Source organism: Larus michahellis, chromosome 11 (assembly GCF_964199755.1).
Source record: "Larus michahellis chromosome 11, bLarMic1.1, whole genome shotgun sequence".
NCBI classification, from domain to species: domain Eukaryota; kingdom Metazoa; phylum Chordata; class Aves; order Charadriiformes; family Laridae; genus Larus; species Larus michahellis.
In genome coordinates, this window is record NC_133906.1 from 4,326,692 (window position 1) to 4,351,060 (window position 24,369).

A 24,369-nucleotide genomic window follows, 5' to 3' on the forward strand; every position below is an offset into this window, starting at 1 on the left:
GCCCGGGGTTAGGCAGGACACTTGGTGCTGGCCCAGGAGCTCTCTTTGCCCTGTCTGGACAGCCCATTCCCGCTCCCCGCCTGTCCATTCTCTGCAGGGTAATGGGAGCTGCAGGTAGAGGTGCTTTGCTCCATGGTGCTTCTGACAGTTCTGCCCCTCCCCACATTTATTCTTGGCCTCAGCCACCTCAATTCCTCTTCTCTCCTCAGCCACTAACAGGGCTGTTTTGGGGAAAAGTGGAAAAACCACATCTGGACTAGATGCCCATCAGCATTTCCTTTATCGAAGCGTTTGCTTTCATCAGAGCGCAAATAACACTTTTATTTCTTTGGCTGCTGGATTTTGCAGGGGAAGAAGAGGATGCTTCTTGGAAAACTGACTGGAAGTAAAAGGCTACATGGACAAATGTGGGTACATATAAGTCACAACAAGTAGAGGGAAAAACAAGCCTGAATGTGCCTTACCAATAGTGCCCCATGCCCCAGCTCTTCCATCACCTTGAATCCACAGGGCTCCTTCCTCCAAACTCAAGCTGGCCCCACATAATTCAATTTGCTAAACACAATAGTCTCACACTGACAAAATTCAGTTTTATCCAGAGTAACAAGAAGCCTTAAAACAAGTCTAACTTCTTGAACCTGATCACCCCCTTTCAATCTGCATTTCCATCTGCATTGGAAAAAAACCCAACCCCATAAGAGTGAAATACAGCAGAAAATCCCACCCTCTCCTAGAATTTGTTGCTTCCAAAGCCTCTACCCAAGCTCCCCATGCAGCCATGCCACACTCCTCTTCCCTGTAAACTCTCAGGCCACCAGCTCATAAACTACACCTGAGTCCTTGACACAGTGCATCTGCCTCCACTAAAACAAAACAATGGAGACACAGATTTCTTTTTTTTCAATACATTTACAAGCTGGTTGCTCAAAGCCCTCTTGGTTCGCTTGAGAACTGACAACAGTTTGAATCAAGAACTCCTTATTAAAACATGCAAGTCTAAAACAACTCCACAGCCTTAGACAATCAACCTTTATTCCGAAGTAATGTCCACAGTCCACCACGATTTCCAGACTGAAGTCTAGCAGGGAATCAAAACTAAGCAATGCATTTAATTCAGCTTCAGAGCACTCCTGCTCTCTGCAAGCCTAATCCACTGTGCAGCTACACAAGCTCCCTAGCACACAACCCAAAATTTTTCCTAGACTAAAACAATTGGTAAGTCCATTTACAACTAAATAACCTAGCAAAGAAAAAGCAATATGCAAAAAAGGCTTCAGAAGCACTTGATATACTTAAAGAAAAAAAAGACGGTTTTGAAATTCGCACATCAATATCTTTAGCTTGAACACAACTGGAGAAATAAATACACTACTCAATAAACGGTCTTGAGAATAAGTATTACAAACATGCCTGAAACAGCTCTACTGCATCTGAGCATGTCTCTAAGCCATTCAAGGGTGCCAGGGTGGATAGACATTGCACTTACCCCTTTTGAGCCTTTTCTTGCCTGGTACGCAGCCTTCCTTGCATTAGCACTCAGCTCAGGCGCTCACCTAGCAGCAAGAGCCACTCCTAACAAGGCACCATGTTTCGCACAAACACATTTTTTTCAAGCAGAAATGCTGCATAACAAATGAATCTCAATAATAACATTATATATTAGTAAATATAACATTTAGCAGAAGCATACATATACCCCCAGAACATACTCACATTGAGACACGCTGCAACACAGGCATTTATTAACCTGGAATATATATCACAGGTTTAATGGAAACAGCTGCAAATAAACTACAAACAGGTGGACTGAGTTATAGGAGGTCTGCTGATTGGCAAACGAGCCGTCACCTCAACCTCTTGCAGCAGCTGAAGCCGGAGATGATCAGAGCCTGGGGCTGGTGTCCCTAATGGCCACTTCTTCATCCAGCCACTGTCCTTAAAGGCTGGTGCTGCCAGTCCCTTTCTTTTGCCATGAGGCAGAGTCTTGTCTCCCTGTGCAGGGGCAGCGCGCAGAGCGGCTCTGCCCCTCCATTCCCACTCCCTCTCAGCCAGCAAGCACTAGCCTGCCAGACTCCTGACAACGTGCACATGCAGCACCTTTTCATTTTAGCAGGGCTCATGCCATACCAAAGGGCAGAGTAGGTTCCTTTGAATCAAAAGCTTTCAACAGCACACACATAAGTACAGAAAAGGAAAGCTTTATGGAGGTAATAACTGCTTTCTGTTATCACACACACAGATTCCTCTTAAAATTCACCTGCTATGCATGAACTGGTAGAAAGTGCTGACGCTGACAGGTATGTGAAACCAATGTCTACACGAGCAGTTTTCATATTAAGCAGGTCTTCAAAAACCACCAATAAACTAGAAGGAGCTGGTGCTATCTGGTGTTGAAGGTTGGGGTGTTTGGGGTTTTTTGTCCTGTTTTGAGGGGATTTTTTTTTTCCCCAATTGTAGGTCAAAATTAGTAGTTTTAATTAAATAACTTGGCTTTCAGAGGTACTGAAACCCATAAAATCTCTGAAAAGTTCAGGACTTCAAGAAAACCAGGTTATTCCTTTCAGGCCTAGCTATTAACATGGATAATTTTTAAAAATCATTTTGTCTTAGTTTCTTCAGCAGCTATTTTAGGACACATTTCATAGTCTATCCTGACACTTGATCAATTCAAATCAGTGTTAAAACTATCACTTTCACAAACAGTACATTCACTCCAAATGGGAAAGTGAGCATCTTATATATTTAATCACTGAGCGTAGTTCTTGTAAGGTGATGCTCTGACTTGTGATACAGCACATGTGCTACAGATTAACTGTAAACTACTTTTAAATATTCAGTATTCTGTGTGATAATATCAATGATCAAAGATGCAGAGAAATTCTACTTATTAATTAATAAACCAGGCTTTAAACCACATATGCAGAGCAACCAGAAATAGGAAGCTGTCATTCATGAAACATAAATCACCATTTTAAATTTCTTTCCCCCCCTAGCTAATCACAAACAGTAATGAACCATGGACAAAAAAACTTAATGGCTTTTTGGGGAAAAAATCAATGCCAAAATGGCCCATTTAACCAACTGATAGTAATTGCCTAAAGAACATTATCTAAACTTCAGGTTTCTGACTAATTACTGTAACAGGGAAGACATGAAACACGGAAAGAAAAGGGAAAGGATTCACAACTTTTTTTTATGGCAAAACCTGCAAGGGAAATTGAAAATCCTAGTCATACTTATATGGATCTTGATATTCACAGCAGATTTTCCAAGTTGTATGAATTTTTATCACAGATTACTCGCATCCAAATATTTACTTTCTTAATGGACATTTTTTCCTTGAATGAATGCTAAAATGTGTACTGAAGCAGAAGGTTATAAGTTAATTGCTATTGTCATTTCTATTCAATTACTGCCTACACTAAAGCTGTCATGCAGTAAAGGCAAGACAGAGAGAGACACCACTGCTAATGGTGAATTCCTTGGCTTTTATCACTGTGTCAAAACATTATCATTCTGTAATCACAGGCTTTCATGCAACATAGCTCAAATGGCAGCAAAATCCTGATGCAAAGCATTTTTAAGTACCAGCTTAGTGATGGCAAGGAGGATTAAGCACTTAAGCACTGCTTTTTAGTAAACTGGTACTCAGAGGAACGCCCAACCTAAGCATGGGCCAACCCTTCCATGCCACAGGGAGACAGGCTCCTCCGAGGTGCTTTTGACTGGCTATACTTTGCGTAGGCAGCAGGATGGTGGTGGGAAAGAAAAGGACTGATCCTGTAACACAGGGCAGTTGGCACTTCCCTCCAGTGGATATTCACTGCCATGAAGCCATTCCTGCAATTCAACTTTGGGGATCGGGATTCCTGGCATTCATCAAGAACAAAAAAAACAAGTTTATATTGCTTTCCTGTGCCCTAGGTTTCTAAACCCAAGTAATACTTGGAGTGTTCTTGCTAACAGACACGATGGTTGCTCTCTGCCTTTGTGAATATTAAGCCCATCTCTATTACATGATGAACCCCAACTAAAGTTGCACAAAACCACCTGGACCAGAGTACCTCTTGGTGTGAGATACGTTCTCCTGGGAAAGGGGAACATACACTCAAATCTCACTTCATAAAGAAGGAATTTCACCCCTACACCAGACCAGTGCTCCAGCCTCTTGGGAGAGGAGTTTCCTCCTCAGGCTCCACAAATCTAGCTCGTGGTTTCCTTAGCACCTGCCTAGACTCAACTCTTACTACTCCGTGAACTACCATAACTTCTAAAATAAGTTCAAAAGAAGTGTATTGTATTTATGTCACTTAAGCCACTTATTTTTGGCTAAAACTAGTTATTAAAGGCGTCAAATTTATGAAGGAGTTTGACCGTTCTGCTGCATAAATATTTCAATAGAAAAAATTCAATACCAATTCCACAGCTGAATCCATCAACTCCTTTCAACCCCAGTGTAATGCTTTCCTCTCTATCACAGTTCAGCCCTGAAACAAAGTAATCTGAGACGTACACAGAGCGCATCATAGACATCATAGTGCTAATGGATTATGACACAAGATAATGACACATCAATGTAATATTCTATTAACAGATCCACAGCTACAATCATTAAACAGCAGCTGAATCTACCTATCGAACTGTGCACGGATTGCACACTTTCAGCTGTGGACATTTTTGCATGGCATTTGCAAATCCCTGAGACGGAAAGTAGATTAGCATTTGTTATTTTTAATCACATTAGGCACACACACTTACCATTCCTCTGCACATGTGTAACCTTCACTCCACACAGGAGGCTCCACTCCTATCCGCAGACCTTTGAATGCTGCATTTAGATTTTCTTTCTGCAGAAACCACTAGTGCTCACAGCAAAACTTCACCAAAACACAGGCCTGCTTCTAAGAAGCAGTATTTATTATAGATGAATTTATATGCCTCAGCAGCTCTTTTCCCTTAAGTCACTCAGACATGATCCTTTCCCTGGAAATGAAGCATGAAAGCGTGGGAAACTATTCACAGCTTGATGACTGCATTTCTTTAGGTCTGCGAGCCAAATTACTAGGAGTGTGTGAATACATAGAAAGCTCATTTACAAATTAGGCTGTTAGAAAACTTGGATCCAAAAAGAGGCATCTGTGTGTTCTCTGCGTTACAAATACTCATGTTAGGTTGCCTAAAAGTACTTGTTTCTTTGGGTACTGGATGATACGAAGACAAATTATGAAGATGATTTCTTAGATACTTGTATGTTTAAAAAAAAAAAAAAGCACAGCAATTTACAAATAATAATTTCTTCTGCTTCTCAAATACCTAAGGAATATCACTGGGTCAAACCATGAAACCAGTACCAGACTCCCCGGGTATGGAAACCAGGGCAGGAGAGTACACAGTACTGTACAGTTCCCAGATTGGGTGTTGGAGCATTGGCCATTGGTCATGGAACATTGACCATTTCTCCTTCAAATTTCAGGATGAGCCTGCCCATCCCCAGCTAGAAGGCAACGATACCAGAGGCGTGTGACTGATACATTCCCCCACTGGTCTTACAAGCAGTACTGCAGTTTTCCAAGTACTTGCAGTGGCACCAAAGAAAAAAAACCACACTAACCTAAAAAAAGAATTCAGCGAAATGGCTGAAGTCTTGCATTAAATCCAGCTAAGGAGCAAACTTCCAACAAGTGTTAATTTATGGTGCTTATAGCAGTGACTACCAAATCCTCTGAGTACACACAGATACTGAAGCCTGCTACGTCCATGTGAGTTAGGGTTTAGTTACCAATTCATTAAAATACATGGAATTGACATGCGTGAATTTCCTTGTCTGTTTACAAATTTTACACATGACTAAACAAACATCAAGTCTAAAATCCAAGGTTTTAGACTTTTTTTCTTCACTTAGGATCAGATTTTGTCACCAATACTGCACGTATTACAGATCATGGCAAGATAAGTAGCTGGAATCAATTTTATTGTAAGAACCATTTGTTTGAATTAATTCCTGGAGTAATGAGTAATTTACTTTCCCATTAGAAGGGATGACAGGCACCAGAACTTGCAGAAAATCATCATTAAAAACAACAGATGTTGTATTCACACTACTGAAGAAAACTTAAGCCTAATGTATCTGGGTGAAAGCCAGGCTTTTATTGAGAAAACAGTTAAATATATTTTTTAATTGAGTGGCTCCCTTGGATGTTACAGGTCTATGCTGGTGCTATGTACTTCCCCAAATTAGGACTAATGTTCAGAGAGAAAGAACATCTGAATTGGATCATACTGTCTGTACCATATTTTTTAAAAGCAAAAATCTTCAATGGCATAATTTTCTGTCAGTTTATGTGGTTAGAAGGGCAAGTATTTTCATTTAAAACTTGATAACGAAAGAAAGCTGCATAGCTTGTTGTGGAATCCCATACCGACCTCCTGTTTATTTGGTTTGTAAATTGTGTTAGGTTTTTCCCTACAAGCTGAATCCCATCTCCTCAGACGCCCTCAGTCCTCCCATCCTTTCTCAAGACCAGAAACGTGGTTTGGGGATTACGTTCATGTGGACTCACAGATTGATCATTTAGAAATTGTTACAACATAATGTAACATTCGGTTAAAAATGGGTCTTAGTTAAAACATTTTGGTTAAAAACTAAGATGCGTTTTGAAAAGTACCTTGGCTTTTGAGAAAAATGGTGGTGAACTTTTTGACTGGAAATTTTGGGAATTCACTTGGAATAACCGAAACCGAATTTTCTCTCCAGCATTATATCATGAGTTTCACATTATTTTATACGTAATGTTTATCTATTTCGTTTCTGATGAGTGCTGACATACAACAGCCTTTTTATTATCTTTAAAATAAGGAAAGCCATCATTTTCCAGAAACAACTGAAACTTACCTTCTAGATCAAAGCTTTTCTTCACTCTATTTTCACAAGTTTCTTCCAGGCGGGGACACCTTGTTCCTCAGGCTCCTCTGACCTCTCCGTCCCCAGGCCTGTCCTGGACGAGGGTGGTCACGGCTCCTCCCTGCAGTTTGATTTCCCGCTCCCACCCTTCCCGCTTTACCCTACCAAGAGCCTGAATTCCTTCCCGGATATAAAGCAGAACTCCTTTTTGAACAAAGTAGGAGACTGGGAAACTAAAATGCCTGCCAGGGCCTTGGGTGTCAGTGCCCGGCTGCTGGCGAGGGCTGAGGGTGGGCTCCGTGAGGAGAGCCCCGCCCTGCCCCCTGCTGGACTCAGCCGGTTCCAGCTGGTTCCAGCCAGTTCTGCAGCAGCCTCGCTGCCAGCCACGGCTGAGCCCCTCAGGGAAGCTGGTGGTACCTCTGGAAAGCGTTATTTAACAAAGGCCAAAAGGCTGCCCGTGAGTGAGGAAAAACAGGGGAGAAAGAATCCTGTGAGAGCAGGATGGGGGAGTGGGAGAGCACTGGGTGGGCTGCTGGCGGCTGGCCAAGGGCAGCCCACCACAACCAGAGAAATTCGGCAATTTTTGATGAAGAGTCAGCGTCGTGGTCCATTTTTCTCATGGTTGGTGTATTTAAGCACAGCAAAGAGAAGAGGAGGGGCAGCAATCTCCTTACATATACAATCAGAACAGCAGTTTTCTTTCCAGTAACAGATAGTGGTTCATTGTACTGGCCCAGTTTCACCACGGCAATAAAAAGGAAACAAATGCTTTCCTGATATTGCTGACACCCATTTGGATGCTGTTGTTAGGCTTCATCTCCTGTCACAGGACTCTCTCTCACAAAAAAAAAATAATACCTGTAGACAATCATTTGCCTTTCTAGGTGAGTTCTTCCCCATCAGGAGACATCAGGCACGCCTTGTGCTCTCGTTCAAGTTTTTCTCGTGAATCGGCAACTGGAACGTACCACCTCAGCCCAGACAGCAGGCTGGACCTTAACCTTTTACAGATTCTGCTTTTAATTAGTTGGCTCCTCTTTCTTACACAAATGTTGCCAGGACTGGAGAGAGCGGGAATCGGGGAGAGCTGGAAATGCCTGTCACACTGCAGAACTCTGGAAAGGCCAGGGCAGTCTCTGCCGCTACCTTCAACAGGCACTAGGAAAGACATGAAAGGTAGGTGCGATGGCAAAGCCCACAGCAAAGGTGGAGAATGACACTTCAAACTATTTTCATGACAAGCGGTTTTTCAGTAAACAGAAACATTCCTGTCTGGAAAGACGCCATTTAGTCTTCCAGAACATGCCCTCTTTGCTCTGTTTACTCACACAAGGTGGCAACAGCAAGTCAGTAGCTGTATGTCTTCGCTCATGACACAACCCAGTTCACCGTTAAATGCCCATTCCCCAACAATTCGATCTTGGCTCACAGGAAAAAGAGATCCAGTTATGTGTGTGGGAAAACTGAAGCACTCAGACAGAACGTGACACTGCAACAGGCTGTGTCCTCCACCCAGCCCTTCACCGCTGCTGTTTGAGGGAATACAGCCCATTTACACCAAATTTGTAGGATCCTGAAAATGCCAGAGGTCCCTTTGCCTCTGAGAGGGCAAAGCTATGAGAGGTATGGATAAACTCACCGGGCAGAGGCTATCAGGACTAAGTAGGGAACAGATTTTGCATTTTAACAGCTGAAATTCAAAACTTCTGAGTTAGCTAGGGATTAATCTAAAGCCCTTGGCTTGAGTCAAAAAGAAGTGCTTTGGGGTTTTTTTGTTTGCACTTTTTGTGTTTTTTAAAAAACAGCGCTTTAAGCATTTAAGAGAAAAATAATTTCCAAATCATTTTTTAAAAGTCATTGTGAAATGATTTAATATTTTCAAAAACCATCTATTCCATTTTCTAGTCAAAACCTATTTGCCTTGTACTATCTAGATTTCTAAAACTATGGAGACTCTCCAATTAATATTCAGGTTTTACTTCAGGTTCGAGACAGCGCAGGGGAAACCTGGCTCCACTGAAAGGGTCAGCAGCGGAGCGAGGACGGCGAGGCACTGAGGTGGCACCGGCGGGCAGAGCAGCACTGGCAGACGTGCAATAACACCAGATTGGTGAGGTTCATTTATTTATTATTTTTTCATCACTGTTCCCTAAGGACATGAAGGTCTATAAATTTCAGTTTCCTCATTGCAATTTCAGTGTTTTCCTGCATGCTCAGGAAGGACAGAAACTCCTGAAGCATATTTTTACAGTCACTCTGTTTAATGCCACATTAGTAAAGGACGCGGTTTAGGCTTTGCTGTTATTTTTAAAAACATACATTAACTCTATGAATTACAGGTCATATGTATTGTAATATATTTAGAATTGTTTGAGACTATCCTAAGAAAATGAGGTGTTTAGTTAGAAAAGAAATTACCTTAGTCTCTTCATGGGCTTCTAAAAAATCTCTTAGAATCTCTCTATGTGTTTAAGCTGCGTGAATATCTTCGGAAAACAAGTATCTTTTGATAAGGTAGAAACAATTTCTTGAACTTTATATATGTATATCGAATGCAAGTGGGTTTTTTTGACTGTCAAAGACACAGCTGTTCCCTAGTCAAAGGCTTTGCAGCACGCAAGACAGTTGTGAAAGCTTATTTATGGCTGGCTATATTTTTTTTTCCTAAAGGAGAGTTGAGACCAAGAGAAATATTTGACCAAGAAATTTCATAAAAGGTAAAAAAGCACTGAAAATTATCTTAAAAGCAGTGTCAAACAGCCAGCCCTCACAATAAATTCTGCCTCGGGTACATGACACTCATCTACAATTTTTGTAATTTGAACTGGAAAATTTACTTAGAAAATTTCAAAGGTGACAAACATTTTATTACCCCACAATTAAATCACAAATTAGTTGGGAAAAGCATTAAATGAAATAGTAGCTTTAGGAATGTCCCCCCAGAAGGTCTAATCCAGAAGAATTGAAAGCATCAGTGGAAATGGAAGGTTCTTGTCCCAACATACATTTGTAAATGAGCCTGATTAAATCACATCATAAGTGGGGAACTAACTTGATTGTTGAGGGCCCATTTTATGGCATCTTAAGGTCAGTTTAAAACTCAGCTAAATCTTATCTGAATGCCTAAAATGTGTACCTATGCTATGTAAAAGCTGACTAATTACTTCAGCAGTTTCTGCACAGGACCATTACTGGTTTGTGTATTACATCAGTTGAATCATTGCAAATGATACGCGATCTCAAAAGACACACACAATTTTTGTTAATCATAGCATAGAATCATAGCGTCATCGAGGATGGAAAAGACCTTTAAGATCATTGAATCCACTGCCAAGTCCATCACTAAACCATGTCCCTAAACGCCACATCTGCAGGTCTTTTAAATACCTCCAGGGACGGTGACTCAACCACTTCCCTGAGCAGCCTGTTCCAGTGCTTGACAACCCTTTTGATGAAGAATTTTTTCCTGATATCCAATCTAAACCTCCCCTAGCGCAACTTGAGGCCTATCACTTGTAGCTTTGCAAGTGAGCCGAAGGGTCCCCTTACTGTAACAGACACTTCTGTTTCACCCCCAAAGCTTGCTGCAATGTACTGCAAAGGAGAAGACTGAGCTTTACTCAAAATGATATTTACAGAAAAAATTCAAGACTTTCATGGGACCAATTAATTGTTATGCACAACATCTTCCTAAAGACACAAGCAAAATTCATTAATTAATTTTCATATTTACATGCAACTTACATTTGAGGGAATATTTTAATTTAATTAAGCTTTTCACCATTGAAAGGTGTTAGTGCAATCTTAATGATCTAGCAGTGAAATTGGAAATGAAACACAAACTCAGCTTTAGACTGTCAAACACACATTAAATGGAATAATTTGTCATTTCTATGATTAGAGTTGGATACAAGCCAGAGACCTTTAGCTGCAGCATTTTATTTCTTTACCAGTAATCTCTGACAATCAGTACTATCTTAGAAGAAAGCCATATTACATATGTGTGCCCTGCATCCTTCAATTCATCTGATGCTCCCCCTTACCAGACTGTGTTTTTAATTGCTTGATCCTGGGATTTTTAAGGATATGTGCCTGCATCGGGATGTCATAAAAAACCAGAAACTGAAAAAAGTCTCAAGACAAAGAAAGCTCATATGCTGGGTAGAGGTAAAATACATTGTCTTCTCTATAAAAAGTCCTGGAAAATTAAGGAGGCAACATCTTGCTGTGCAATAAAAGAAACAGGACTGCAAGGGGAAGAAAGGATGGGTTTGCTTATGAAGTATTTGCTCAGGGCACTAAATTAAAGCTCTGCTAGTAAATTTAAATATATTTTCTAACTTTCTGAGAGCCTGGTTTTACAATTCATGCAACTTTTGCACTGTGTCACACAGCACGCATTCACACAAACGCTACAGGCTCTCATTAAGAAGGTTCAGAAATCAAACACACTTCTGAGGGCACCGCAGTCTTCATTCTCCTGTCTCATACCTATGGAGCCTTTCACGGCTGGGTGACACAGGCTTCCCCATGCCCACCCCAGCAGGTCCCCAGCTTTCCCTTCTGTTCCCTCACATGGTGGGTTTTCCCCACGATCTCTGCACAGAGATGCCTCCTGACTCCCAGATCAGTCTTCTCTAGCAGGTCTTCCTATCTGAGCGTTCCTTCTTCTAGATTCTTACTTTGATATTGCCTCCAGTTTAGCTCCTTAATTTAACTACTGACTAGATCCTTACCCATTTAAATCCTCAATTTACCTCCTCCACTCCCCCTGACCCTCACAGCTCCAGGAACACCAAAAGCCAGGAAACCCCTTTTTCTCTTGCAAGTTATGCAGGCTTTCCTTCTCCCCACACCCAGCTGTGCATCTACACTTTTTGCAGCTGAAGCCAGAAGTTTTGCCTGCTGTCCAAACTGTCTCTCATTACAGCAGTACTGAACCCAAGATAAAGAGCAATGTCCAACGATTCATACTCAGAGCTTTGCTACCCACACAGATATACTCCCTGAGTTGCAGGACCCAAGCCTTGTTGCTAACACAATCCTTCACTGCCTGGCAGCTTTCAGAGCAACAAGCATCCTGGGGTGGGTGCCTTCACTGCCTCTGAAATGCAGGTCTGAAGTATCTCAAGTCAGACGCTCCAAAAATATCCCACACTGAAAGATAGCGCCTTTGCCTGAAAACGTGGCTCTTCAATTTTAAAATGCACAAGTGGCATAAGGGTTTTCAAAATGGACTTGCTACCTAACTTCATTTCTAATATAATAAGCCTAAGTCTATCAATTCTCAGTGAGTGAAATGAGTGACAGGATTTACAAAGAATGTTAGCTCTGAAATACTGCACTATCTTACGGTTCAAAGAAGCAATTAAACTTGATATAGTTGGGAGAACAAATAATCCCAAAAGCCGAAAGCACACTTTCAGATTTCAATGTAAACAACAACAAAAAAGCGCCATAAGAACACTGTGGTAAAATACAGATCTAAATCATACACACTGTTTCTGCTTCTGTATAATTTTGCTGCATTGCTTAATAGCAAACATTGGAAGTGAAGACCTGTCACCAACTGCAACTGAACCTGCATCTCATCCTTTCTCATAAATTAGCAGAACTGTAAAGCTGCAACTATTCCAAGTTTTTTAAACACTTAAAATATTCTGTTTATTACTTTCCCCATTTGGTCAGCAGGTTAGTTCTGCAAATACTGCCAACTGGTTCCAGTAGAGAAGAGAGAAGTTGCTGCCTCTTTGGTATGACCTTCTCTATTTATAAGGGTTTTCTTTGCAGCAGAAATCTGTCATCACAACACTAGTCCCAGCTACTGTGCCAGAATATCCCGTTTCCAGCCAAAACATCACATCTGTACTTTTGAATTAACCTTCTCAATTCAACTCAAGGTCACTTCATTTTCTCCTTCAGCATCATTTAACCACTATCCCTTGCAGTCCCCAGAACCTCATGGTACTTCCAGTTCCTGCCATGTTTCATTTCCCTTCACACCTCCTCAAATGCCCTTTCAGTCTTTCCACGTTTCTAGTAAATTCTCTCCTAGCTGATCTTCTGGTTTCCTGGTTCCTGTAGGTCTTGGCTGAGGTTTTCCTTCTGCTTGTGCCTTTCATGCTGCAGATGGTTGTGCAAGCTTTTCTCTACAGCTGCAGAACTACTCTTCAAACAGGCCCACGCACAAGACCTCACCTCAGATCTGCACACAGACAGCATTGCCTAGGAGTGAAACACCCAAATGTGCATTGCCTGGTGTGTCCCCTGAGGGCAGGCTCCCACACCAGCCTCCACCACAAGCTGAGTGGTCGGACAGAGCCGTGAGGCTCCTTGCATGCCAGCCCAGTGGTCCCTTTTCCTTCATTGTCCCTGACAAATCTCCAGAGCTAAAGAGGACACCACAGAACAAGATCTTATTCCCTTCTGCTGCTACAGGCAATCTCTTGGTCGAGAATAGAGGAAATTAACTCAGCAAGTGGGGTTTTTTTTAACATTTTCCTATTGTTAAGAAAATCAGCTGGTGATGTATCCCATCCTTTTCAGTTTGGTGTCATCTGCTAAAACAAAAAGTTTTGCCAGAAACTTCTTTTCAGCTAGAAGCACCTATTGACTTCTAACATTTTCTGGTACAGGATGGCAGATCCAATATAAAATTTGAATGGTGGCTAATTGACTATTTCAAAGGAAAGGAAAGATTTGCTAAAGATATCCCCAAAGTAATCTTGGATTCATTTATTTTCTTTTACTTCAAATAAAAGTATGCTGTTATAGTAATGTGTCACAGAGTTCACAGCAAATGTCAGCAAATCCTATAATGAAGCCTGCTGTATTTGCATATGCAATTAATACTGCATATGGTAGCATTCAGTTTGTTAGTTATCTCTTTAAACAGTGTTCAGTAATCTGCACTTCAAGAAGTAACACACCATGCAAAGCTTTTAAAGTGCCTGACAAACATTTCATTAATCTTCAGCAACTTCTTGAGGTGCACATCATCATCCTTACTCTACCAATGGATAAAACTTTGCACAGAGAATTAATGTACAATGTTTCAAATTTTATTGTTTAACCCTTATTAAGGCTTAATAACCAGGTCATGCATCAAGGTGCCAGAAGGAAACAGAAAAGGTCCAAATGCTGACAACACAAACAGCTAAGGCATGGGGATATTTCCGCATGAGGAGAGATGAAATAAGAGTAGAGCTAGTTAAAAGAGAATGAACATATGGCAAAGGAAGCATAAGCAACCAGAGCACAACTTGCCAGTGCCTCTTCCCTCCTCAACGTGGTTTAACAGAAGCTGCAAGGGGAGATGCACTGAAACTCGAAGGCAGGGCATTTAAAAAGGAGACAATACTTAGTACAACCAATGTGAACCCATGACCATAGGAACTCTGTAGCACAAGAAAGGGCTGGGGACACAGTGCCAGGCACAGGGGGAGGCAGGAGCCACCACCCCCAGCGTCTCCCTTCTGCAAGGCCGTAGCTCTGGCTCAGCCTCTCCATGAGTTGCAGGAGAAGTAAGTACGAGCAGCAGCTCTAAGTGAGCTCCTCTCCTCTCCCTGAACATGGCTGTTCCCTCCAAAAACACTTGCGCTCCAAATAAACACAGCATGCATTCCTCTTCCATCACCCTGCATAAGGATAAAAGCAAAGATATACCATTATGTTTGCTAAAATACATAGCTGGAATCAAACCTGCTTTAGGTTATGAACAAGCAATACACCGTGCAGGGCTTGGAAAGTGCCTCCCAGATGAGAATATTAATTCACAATTGTTGGGGAGGATTTTATACTTTTCTTTTTAACCCTACCAGTTCTCTTCCACTGATGTTTCCTGCTCCTGCCTCTGCAGCTGTCACTGTAAGACTCACTAGGTCACCAAGAAGAAAAGCATAAGACGACAGACTGCCTCTGTGCCTTTCAGAGGAAGAATCGGAACAAAACAGGCTTGCAGCCAGGGTTGCGTGGCTTGCAGTTTGCATGCAACTTTTCCAAGTGCTCTGAAGGTAATCTGGCCTGATGTCATTAGATTTGTAAGCAGGGAAGTTATTTGATTGCTGAAGGCGTTTGGTTTCTGAAGTCAAAAGGAAGACTACTTCAAAGATGAACACCTGAAATCCATACTGTAGGAGAAGGTGCTATTGGGGGGGGTGAGGGGAAGAAACCTTGGCTCCTATCATAGTAGAGAGTTTAATAACCCAAACTGACAAATCAGGAAGATAAGAGGAATGCAACTTTTTGTGTGTGTCAGCATGTGAAAAAACGACCTTGAGTAACAAAGACAGAAGCCTCTAGGAAGTGATAGTATACAGACGTGCCTGGAAAAAGCATGGTATTGCCAACAAGGTTATCGAATTCAGTAATTTTTTTTCACATAGGATGTGGAAAAAATCAACTAGAAAAGGAGTCATCCAGACTGGATTCTAACTGTAAGTATGGAAATGGATAAAATCACTGATATGGGACTAGATTTTTTAATAGGGAAGGAAAAGGGTAGAGGATACTTAGATAAGCCAGAGGTTTTGAAATTGGCTGGGCCTGATATAATTCGTCCTCGGCTGATGAAATCTCAGGGCTGTTAGAAGTTCTTGGCAATCCAGTGTTGAACAGGGATGAGGTGCAGAAGACTGAAACAAGATAAATACACTTCCTGTCTTTACAAAAGGTGGAGGATGAGGAGAGGGGGAATTAGATACCTAACAGCTTAGCTGCAGTTCCTAGAAACAAATAAAACCAAACAATTGGTAAGCAGAGAGAAAATCACAAGAAAATGAGTGGCTGCCCGATTGCATCTGTTCCGAGTAATTGGTGTCAAACCAATCTAGTTTCCTTCAATAGTAAGACAATAGATTTTGTGTCACATCTTGATTTCTCTAAAGCTTTTCACAGTATTTCATCTCACTTTCTTGTATATAAGCTAAGAAAACACAGTCTAGAGGAAAATACTAGGGGTTGGATGCAGAACTACTTAAAAAACTACCCAGAGTAGTGTCAAAGGTTCATCCTCAAAATAGAAATAAAAAACTGAGCCTCATGGGTGGCTCTCTTAGGTCTGGTATCAGTCATTAAGAACAGCAGATGAATTAGTGTACTTAATAGATTTGCAAATAATGCCAAGCTGGGAAAGGGGGAAAATAGGTTGAAGATCAAATGTTGAATTGAAAAATATCTTAAAAGTTGAAGTCTGAAAACAAACAAAACCAGGTTTCTATTCAATAAGAACAAATGCAAAAAATCTACACCTATGCTGGAATAATCATCTGCACAAAAGTGGGGTGGGAAAGAATTTTACTGGTATTAAAGCTCCATAAAAAAATTCAGGAGCTATAGAGGATCAAACCCCATGTGTTACAAAACACGGGCAAATGCTCTTCTAGAAGCACAAGCACAGAGATAGCCAGCAAGACAAATAAAATACCCCTTCTCCACACTATGAAAGCCTCAGCTGGAGTACAAGATCCAATTTTGGGTCATGCACACCCAGGAAGATATAAGCCAATTAAAGAAAGTCCAGAGCTGTGAGAATGATCAATAGTCTAATAAACAAGACCTAAACAGATTGAGGTTGCTCAGGAATGGAGAGACCAAAAAGAGATGATAAGTACACAGAAGACTAGTGCAGAGGAAGAGGTTAATCTATTCTACGCGTCCTTGGTGGATGAGAGAAGTAACAAGCTTCAAGCTTAGCAAGGAAGAATCAGTTTGGTATGTGGAAAAAGCTTTTCACTGAAGAAGGTAACAAAGCACTGAAATAAATTGCCTAGAGAGACTGCAGAGGCTCTGTGTTGGGAGGGGTTTATGAACAAGTCAGAAAACAGCTGCCAGAAGCCGCCTTGGGGCAGACGTATGGATCAAATTGGGTCCACAGGAGTCTACGCTATCACAATGCCTCTGCTGCCTTATGCCCACACTGCAGCCTGCCAGCTCATTTTCATACAAACCACGGGAAAATAATCAAAAGCAGATATCCTGTATTTGGTATGGAAATGACCTAAAAAGGGGTATCTTCCCCTTTCCTACTGAAACCCTTCTACACCTTAATACCTTGCACGTCTATCATGCCCCGAGTGCTAAAGGTCTATACATACCTGCAGGTATTAAGGGATATTAGGAGATGTGATAGATAAAATTCTCAGCAAGAACATGCAAGGTCATACAGAAAGTCAGTGACAGAGCAAGTAACGCTGTTTCCTCTGGCTCAGGCACCCTTACTGTCGCCAGCTGCTCACTCTCCCCTCAACTATTTTAATATGAATGTACAACAGTCATTAACCTTTCTCACCGGACCAGAAAACTAAAATCCAACTCCACTTTCCTGAGCTGCTCAGGAAGTTATTGCTATCTTTTTCCCATGCATAAATATAGAACCAATTTAATTTTCTGGACAGTAAATTTTTAATTTAATAAAGAGTTCAGGCAATAGAGCTGGATGTTACAGAATTACAAGCTCTGTAACAGCTAGCTGCTATGCTTTGGGACATGTTCATCCTGATAGATACACTCTGCTAGAATTAGCACTCACTTCATGCTAAAAAAGTACTTATTTGCACCTCTTTGGGCCCAGTTCCCCACAATACCGTGCTCAGCAAAGAACTGAATTCTGTCCGTGTTCTTGCTGGTGCACCTAGGACACATTCCTGGGTCACATCTGGAGCTAACTCTCTTCTGCAGTCTGGGCTGTGGCATGCTTCCCAAAAGCGCCATTTGTTAACAACCACCCTGCTACTGCACAGGGTACAGTCATAGATTTTCCCCACTTTCCTGGCTTTTGGTACTTTATTAAGTTCGCTACAAAGTCCTGCAAATATTCTGGGGAGTAAATGCTCTGTGGGGTAGCTGGTGGCCTGTGCCTAGAAAGGGACGGACTTGACATCAGCATCGTCCCTTCTCGGGTCCCTTTAGCTGTGCTCCCAGCTAAATCTGGAGTTGGCCAGCAGAGCCCCTGGGTCCTGACTCTGGGCTCGTCTATTCCTTCCACCTCCCTTTTCTATTTACATCTCCTGTGTCCTGGTTTATGGAGGAGGGTGGCTGTCATATTGCTTCACTTCACTGAGAGATTTCTTTATAATTTGTATGCATGTGTGTTTGCGTAATGGCATGCTGTGGAGTTCAAAGCTGTTTTCTCACTTTCAAAGTAGTCCTTGAGTGGAAGTTGTCCCAAGTCTGATGTGCACCAGGCTTGTATTTTTGTTCTTGATTGAGTACTGCTGCACTATATTCTTTTTAAAACTCTAGCTATTCTGGGAGAGGTGTATAATTTAATATGTTCAATAGATTTCTTGTCAGGCATTCATGTACAACTTCCTTCATCTTGCATTCAGATGTTTGATTTTCCACAGTAATTGGATTTGCCGCATTTGTGTTTACTTTTATGACCTATGGTAAACGCTGCTTTTTTAGCCAAGGACTATTAAAGGATTTGCCGAAGCCTACAGTAACCTACCATGTAGGTTTTCTGAAACTTACAATGTTAGTTTTCAGGCAATTCAGAATTCTTTTTACATAGGGTATTAATGTACAAATTAATATAGCCTGAACACTACATTAAGCAAAAGCTCTTCTGTACAGTAGCAGTGGGCATGCAGTGTAACATTATTAACTGGCTCTATGGTTAGATGCACAGCAATCCAGCACATTTGTAGTGGGCCAGCCCCAAGTATCCAAGCAGAGACCAGGAAGAATAACTTTGCCCGCATGAATTGCTCTAAAGTCCATTCACAGGCAGAACTGGCCTCCCCATTGAATCAAAATGAGAAAACTGAAGATACAGTGCAAGGGAGACCTTCAAAACCTTCCACAGGGACAGAGCCAACGTCCCAAGGAACTTACAGGCTGACCTAGGACTGCAGAAAACAAAAGCTGTGAAGATGAGAACAGTATAACATCTGAAGCCTAGTCGCATCATCTCTGCCTGTAAAACCGAAATCAAGAAAAACTATCTCCTTTGCAAGCACTACGAGATGCGCTAAGGACAAGTGCAAGACTATTACTATTGAGACTGGGGGGCTGCCATCACATAACTAAGACACCAGGCTCTTTGCTTCTGCCAGCTTTATTAGTACGTTGCCTAGTTCTTTATTTCAGAACCAGTTTCCTTTCCTGTTGAATAGATGTGGGAGAGTCAGAGCTGCAGGTAAAAAGAGAGGCCAGGAGTAACGATGGGTTAAAAGACAAAGGCTTCAGGAAATCACACACTGGGCACACTTTTAAATTTTTCTCTGATGCTTGCACTGGTGGTCCTCAAGTTTCTCCTACAAGTCCCATCACATTTGTTTTCTTTCTTCTCAACAATATGCGCACGTTGTATCCTGGGTTGTCATTTGTGCTCAGTACTCACAGTAGCTGCTTTCAACCTTTTCCTTTTGTATTTAAAAAGCCCAGCTGGGAGTTCTAAGCAGCTGAGCTCAAAAAGAGGCTTTTAAAACCAAGAAGCAAAAGTGCAAACAGCTGCAGGGAGCGCTACTGAAACCTTCAAAAGGTGGAAAGGAGCGTAAATGCTCCAGTACAGCTTGCTGATTCACTGCTTGTTCATGCAGGATGCAAACCTGCCAGCAGTGGCTGTGCTCTGTACGGCAGTCCTAATCGGCTTGTTCTGAGCAGGACTGACCACAGGTTTTTCCTGAATGCCTTTGCAGGGACAAGCTGGTGGTAGGAACTTGGTCCTTACAGCATTCCCCACTATTCATCAAACTGTCTGGTCTGCAGGCGGTCTCAGCACAGGATCCTCAAGTTGTATAAATGTGAAGAGAGAAATCAAGGAAAGTAAGTGTCCAGCAGGTAAGGGACAGCGGATGGTGAGCAGACAGCCACCAACAGCCAATGCTCCTCCCGACAAGCAGAAACAAGCCAGTACACAACCCTGCTAAGAAATAAACTTAGGTGAACAGGAAGCAACTGACATGTTCACGTTCTTGGGAAAGGAAAACAGAAAGCAATTACTGGAGTCATTCTTACTTACACAGGCGAAAAAACCATCATAGGGTGTGGGTAAAGGAAGCAGATAAGTGATAGCACGGGCAGCATATTCAGGTCTCCCAAGTTCCATGATGGGTAATGATTTATCATCCTAGTAAGTTTTCAAGTTATATTAGACTGGTACAACAGCTCGCTTGCTGTCCTAGACCTGATGCCTTTTGAGTTGCAATGTATTGCTCCCTGCTAAAAGAAAGCCCCAAGGTGCGTCCACCAGCTGCTGCTCTTGCAGACTTCGGCCTAACCTTGTGCATGAGCATCGGTCCCACACAAGGAGGCCCTTAAGGACTGGCAGTGGACAAAGTGGGAGAGCAGGAGCCCTGTGGTCCTTACCTTCTCTTTGGTCCATTAAACTCTGACCTGTCCATCCCCCAGGCTGTATTTAACCTCCTGAGATGCCATAGAAGTACTTTTTCTTCAGGCTATTTCACTCCTGTGGGCTTCCTTAATCCGTTTTTTTCCAGTGTGGAAGGACACCTCCTGAAGTAGGATCCTTGAGGTCCTCCTCTTGTGTTCATTCCTGGGCTGTCTCTTCACCCTATGCATTTTGGTTCATAGAAGGCAACAATCCTCCACCCTCAAAAGATAACGCTGATTCTCCTATGGTGTATAACACTGTGACATCTGATAGAACTACAGTACATCACCCCTGAGGTAGAGGAAAATGACTTACCTACATTTTCCATGAAATACATTAATTTAATATGTACTAACCAAGGCAGTACAAATTAGTGACTGTATGTGAGAAAATGTGAGCTCAAAGCATTGCAAATGTGCTATAGGAAGCACAATATTTTGAACTGTATGATAAATGAAAGCTAAGACGCATCACAGTTTTATGGAGTCCCTCTTCTTTTTCCCCTCCTAAAATATGCATATTGTACAGTAAAATTTTCACAAGAATGAACTGGGGAACAAAAAAAACTGGGGAAGATGTCAGAATTAGGTCATCTCAACATTGTTGGGATGTTTATTGAATTCATATTTTTCCACCTCATCAAATGACAGAATAGAAGAAATTCTTTAGGATTAGCAACAATTCAGAGGTCAGGACAAAAGGCAAAAAAAGGGGACAATTTTGACAATTGGTAAAATGCTTTGAATCCAGGAGAATTGAACTATGAAGCAATTTTAAGCACAGAAGCATCCAGTTAGGACAAAAGTGGGTCAGGTGTTTAATGGAAAAGCACAGACTAAAGCAAAAAGTTTTTTTCCAGTTCACAGAACAGAAAACTTGGATTAAATAACAAGCCCAAAGCTAGAGGGTTTTGAGATATAAAAATAAAATTGACATTCTGTCAATACGAACTTGGTATTATTAAGTAGTATCCTATGAGTGCCCCAGAGAGACGATGTCCACCACAGTGGACTCTGTGGGAATCGTGGGGCTACAGAAGCTCCCCTGACCTTTCAGAAAGATCTGAGATGATGCAGCTGTACATAGAGACAGGCTTTCATATCAGCTCACTGTATCTTGCATCCAATTTCCAGCCACCTTGTCCTACAGTAGGATTTTTCAGTGATACATATGTTCCCTTGTGAATGGAGGTACAATGCTGACATGGAGCCGTGCACCATAACTGACACGGTAACAGCAGCTCACAGTGACACTTGGAGCTCACCCTTTCTTTTCCTGATACAATTCTCCCTGGGGACACCTGTATACTAGCAGTTCCTGCCTGAGAAAATAAATCTCATAATTTTTTGGAGACTGATCTGGATGATAAAACCTAGGCTGTTCCAGTTGTGAGCTTCTTTAAGTTTTCCCAGCTCCTCTTGAGCTTTAAAATGTTCCCCTAGAGCCTCCCAGGGCACTGTCTCCAAGGATGCCCACTCATGCTCAGTGGCATCATGTATCACCATGTATTTGTAAATATAAATATTTTAATCTGGTTAGGATAAGAGTGTGCATCCCTGGCCAGCCTCAGTGTCTGCAGCACTGAGCCCGGCTGTACTCACTCTCTATTAGCTGCAGCTCAACAGCACAAATCCACTCTTTACCCCCTCAAGGACCTTCTTGCTCTCTGGGGCAGAAATCGTTTCTACAACTGAAGCATGAAGTGTTGTGCTATTTATGAGGCTTTTTTATTATTACTATTATTTTTACCTCCTTTGTGGGGTGTTTAGGCAAAGTAGCCTGTTAGGCACTTGAAGGGACAGTGCACCAACCGCTCTTCATTCACATGGCACTAATGGAGTAGCCAAAGAGATTGTACGTGCTTCTGATTTCTCAGACACAATGAAGCAGCGCTTCAGCATGGCTGAGAGAACCTTTTACAGTTTTTGCCATGTTGAAACTTATGTAAATCTTCTTGTAGTCTAAATTTTGGTGATACAGGAAATAGCGTAATTATTAATGTGAATGTATCGACATCTCAGAAGTCTTCTCTCAATGAAAACACCAAAGAAATTAAGTGAAAGAGGTTAATGAAATACTACTTTACAAGAGTTCTAATCCAAATCATGACACAAGTGAATTCAAGCACAAGCATATTTAAACCCCCATAAAACGGGGCATTTCACTAGCCCAGAGCAAAGCGACTCCTCATCCCCACCTAGTGACAAAGGTGAAAAAATTATTCAGCTTTCGTTAAAAACCAAACATAGGCTCCACTGGGTATCGCAGCTTTCACACACACTGGCCACTTGCAGTTCACCTGCAACTAAACCTACTTCAAGCTAAGCTGAAATAAATTATTCAAACCGTTTCATTATCTCACGAGATAAGAATATAAAGTAGTCATACTTGTATTAAGTGGGATTTTAAAGGCTATAGAAACTCTTTAAAATATTATTTTAAGGGCCAATAAGTTAATCTTACATTATGCAAAAGCTGCCTCTGAGCAAATAGCTATGCTTATAAAGCCCAACCGAACAACTGGACTTCATATGCAGCCTCCTTTCATATGTACACAGATCATTTTCCTGACAAAAATAGTGATCAAACAACATTTGAAATGAGGGCAGCCATTCTTAAATCAAAGTGAAGAAAAAGCTGCATGCACCCTATGTTTGGAAGCTGTGCAAATATGCTCACAAAAATCAGGGCCATAATACAGCATTTCCAGTTTCAGGAGAAAACCTGAGTGAAGTACAGTGTGAGAGTGCCACGTTATTCTTACAATTTTGAGTGACTGTTTATTTCCCTGCTTTTGCACAATATGCTGGATGGGCTAACTTCTGCCCCGACTCCTCTATTTAAGAGACAAGAGGAAAGATGATCACCCAGAGCATCACCCGCATATGGACTGTTCTGTACCTCCCCACTGGACTGAAACCCTCAGCATGGAACAAGGAGGTACAAAAAATGAAGGAAAGTTCCTCGGAATTCTGTTTAAAAAGGAGTCTGGATGAACGGGACACAAAGGATGCCATGCTAGAGGGCCTTCAGGCTCCATCTCCCAGCCCGGTGCTGACAGCTGCTTAGGCTAAGGTGGGCAGGCTGCTGATCTGCACAAGGAGAAGCCGGGATGTTTAACTAGAGGCAGTCATATCAGCCCAGCACGTTCATTAACCTGGGTCTTTAATTGACATGCTCAGCAGGTGGATAACGTATTTCTGAGAGACTCAGCTCTTTAAATTCCCTCAGCGGAGGAGGCTCTTGTAAGGAACTAAACAAAACCCTTCCAACTAAAGGATCCAAATGAAGAAATGACAGTGCTGATGCCTGGTGCTCTTGGACCTTCCCCAGAATACCTCAGTCCAGCTGCGCCGTGTACCCACTGTGGGTCTCAGCCGCTCGCTGCAATTGATGATAGCACAAGGAGCATGATCACAGTATGAGACTCACTGCGCAAACAGGTTTCCAACGTAAGGTATAATGTTTTAGTGGTGTATTTGAGGAGGAAAGAAAGAACACTCAGTACCTGTTAAAATGCCTGCGTGCCGTTTGTGCTGCCAACATCCATTTGGGTTTGTCCCTTCCCACATTTGGCCTTCAGCTACAACTTACCCTTTGGTCTCCTCTGATACGTGAAGCAGGTTAGCCCCACTTAAATCTTTTCCCCTTCCACACTCTGAGCTGCCTTACGAGAAGACATCAGGCACATCTCAGTGATGTGTAAGAAACAGACTTTATCTCTCCCAAGAAGTCAGTCCCAGTCCTATCAGAATTATCAGATTCTCTCTCCTCCTTGCTGTTGTCCTCTATCTAGGATGTTTGGTAAACTGAAATAGCAGCTGATATAAACACAGACTGCCTGCCAGAATAAAAATAACCTTTTTGCTTGATATAGAAGAAGACCAGGAATGACAGCAGTGTGCCAATGAGGGAAGTTAATTCCACTTAGTCACTGTGATACAAGACAACACTGAAAAACGCATTTAGGAGACAGAATTTTTATAACATTTTTAGAAGTTCTCTTATCTTATGTAGCAGTAGGAGTCAGGGAAAGACTATTCTTACTCATCCTGCTCTATCTGCAGTGAATGCTCCTCCCCACCTGAGAGAAGAGGTACATTCGTCTGCCCTAACCCGCTTTGCTGCCTCC

At 41.9% G+C, this 24,369-nt stretch overlaps 1 protein-coding gene across 7 annotated transcripts in view; it reads right to left on the reverse strand.

Annotated features, from left to right (window-relative positions):
• The window catches only part of KCNIP1 (potassium voltage-gated channel interacting protein 1), a 508,397-nt gene that overhangs the window by 98,627 nt on the left and 385,401 nt on the right, over positions 1-24,369 (reverse strand). Inside the window, exon 1 of one of the 7 annotated variants that reach the window (XM_074603597.1) lies at positions 1,487-1,545. The exons of the other annotated variants lie outside the window; for them this stretch is intronic. The gene's annotated coding sequence lies outside the window, so the exon portion shown is untranslated. Of the gene's footprint in view, positions 1-1,486; positions 1,546-24,369 lie in introns of those variants that run through there. 7 annotated transcript variants of the gene reach the window in all.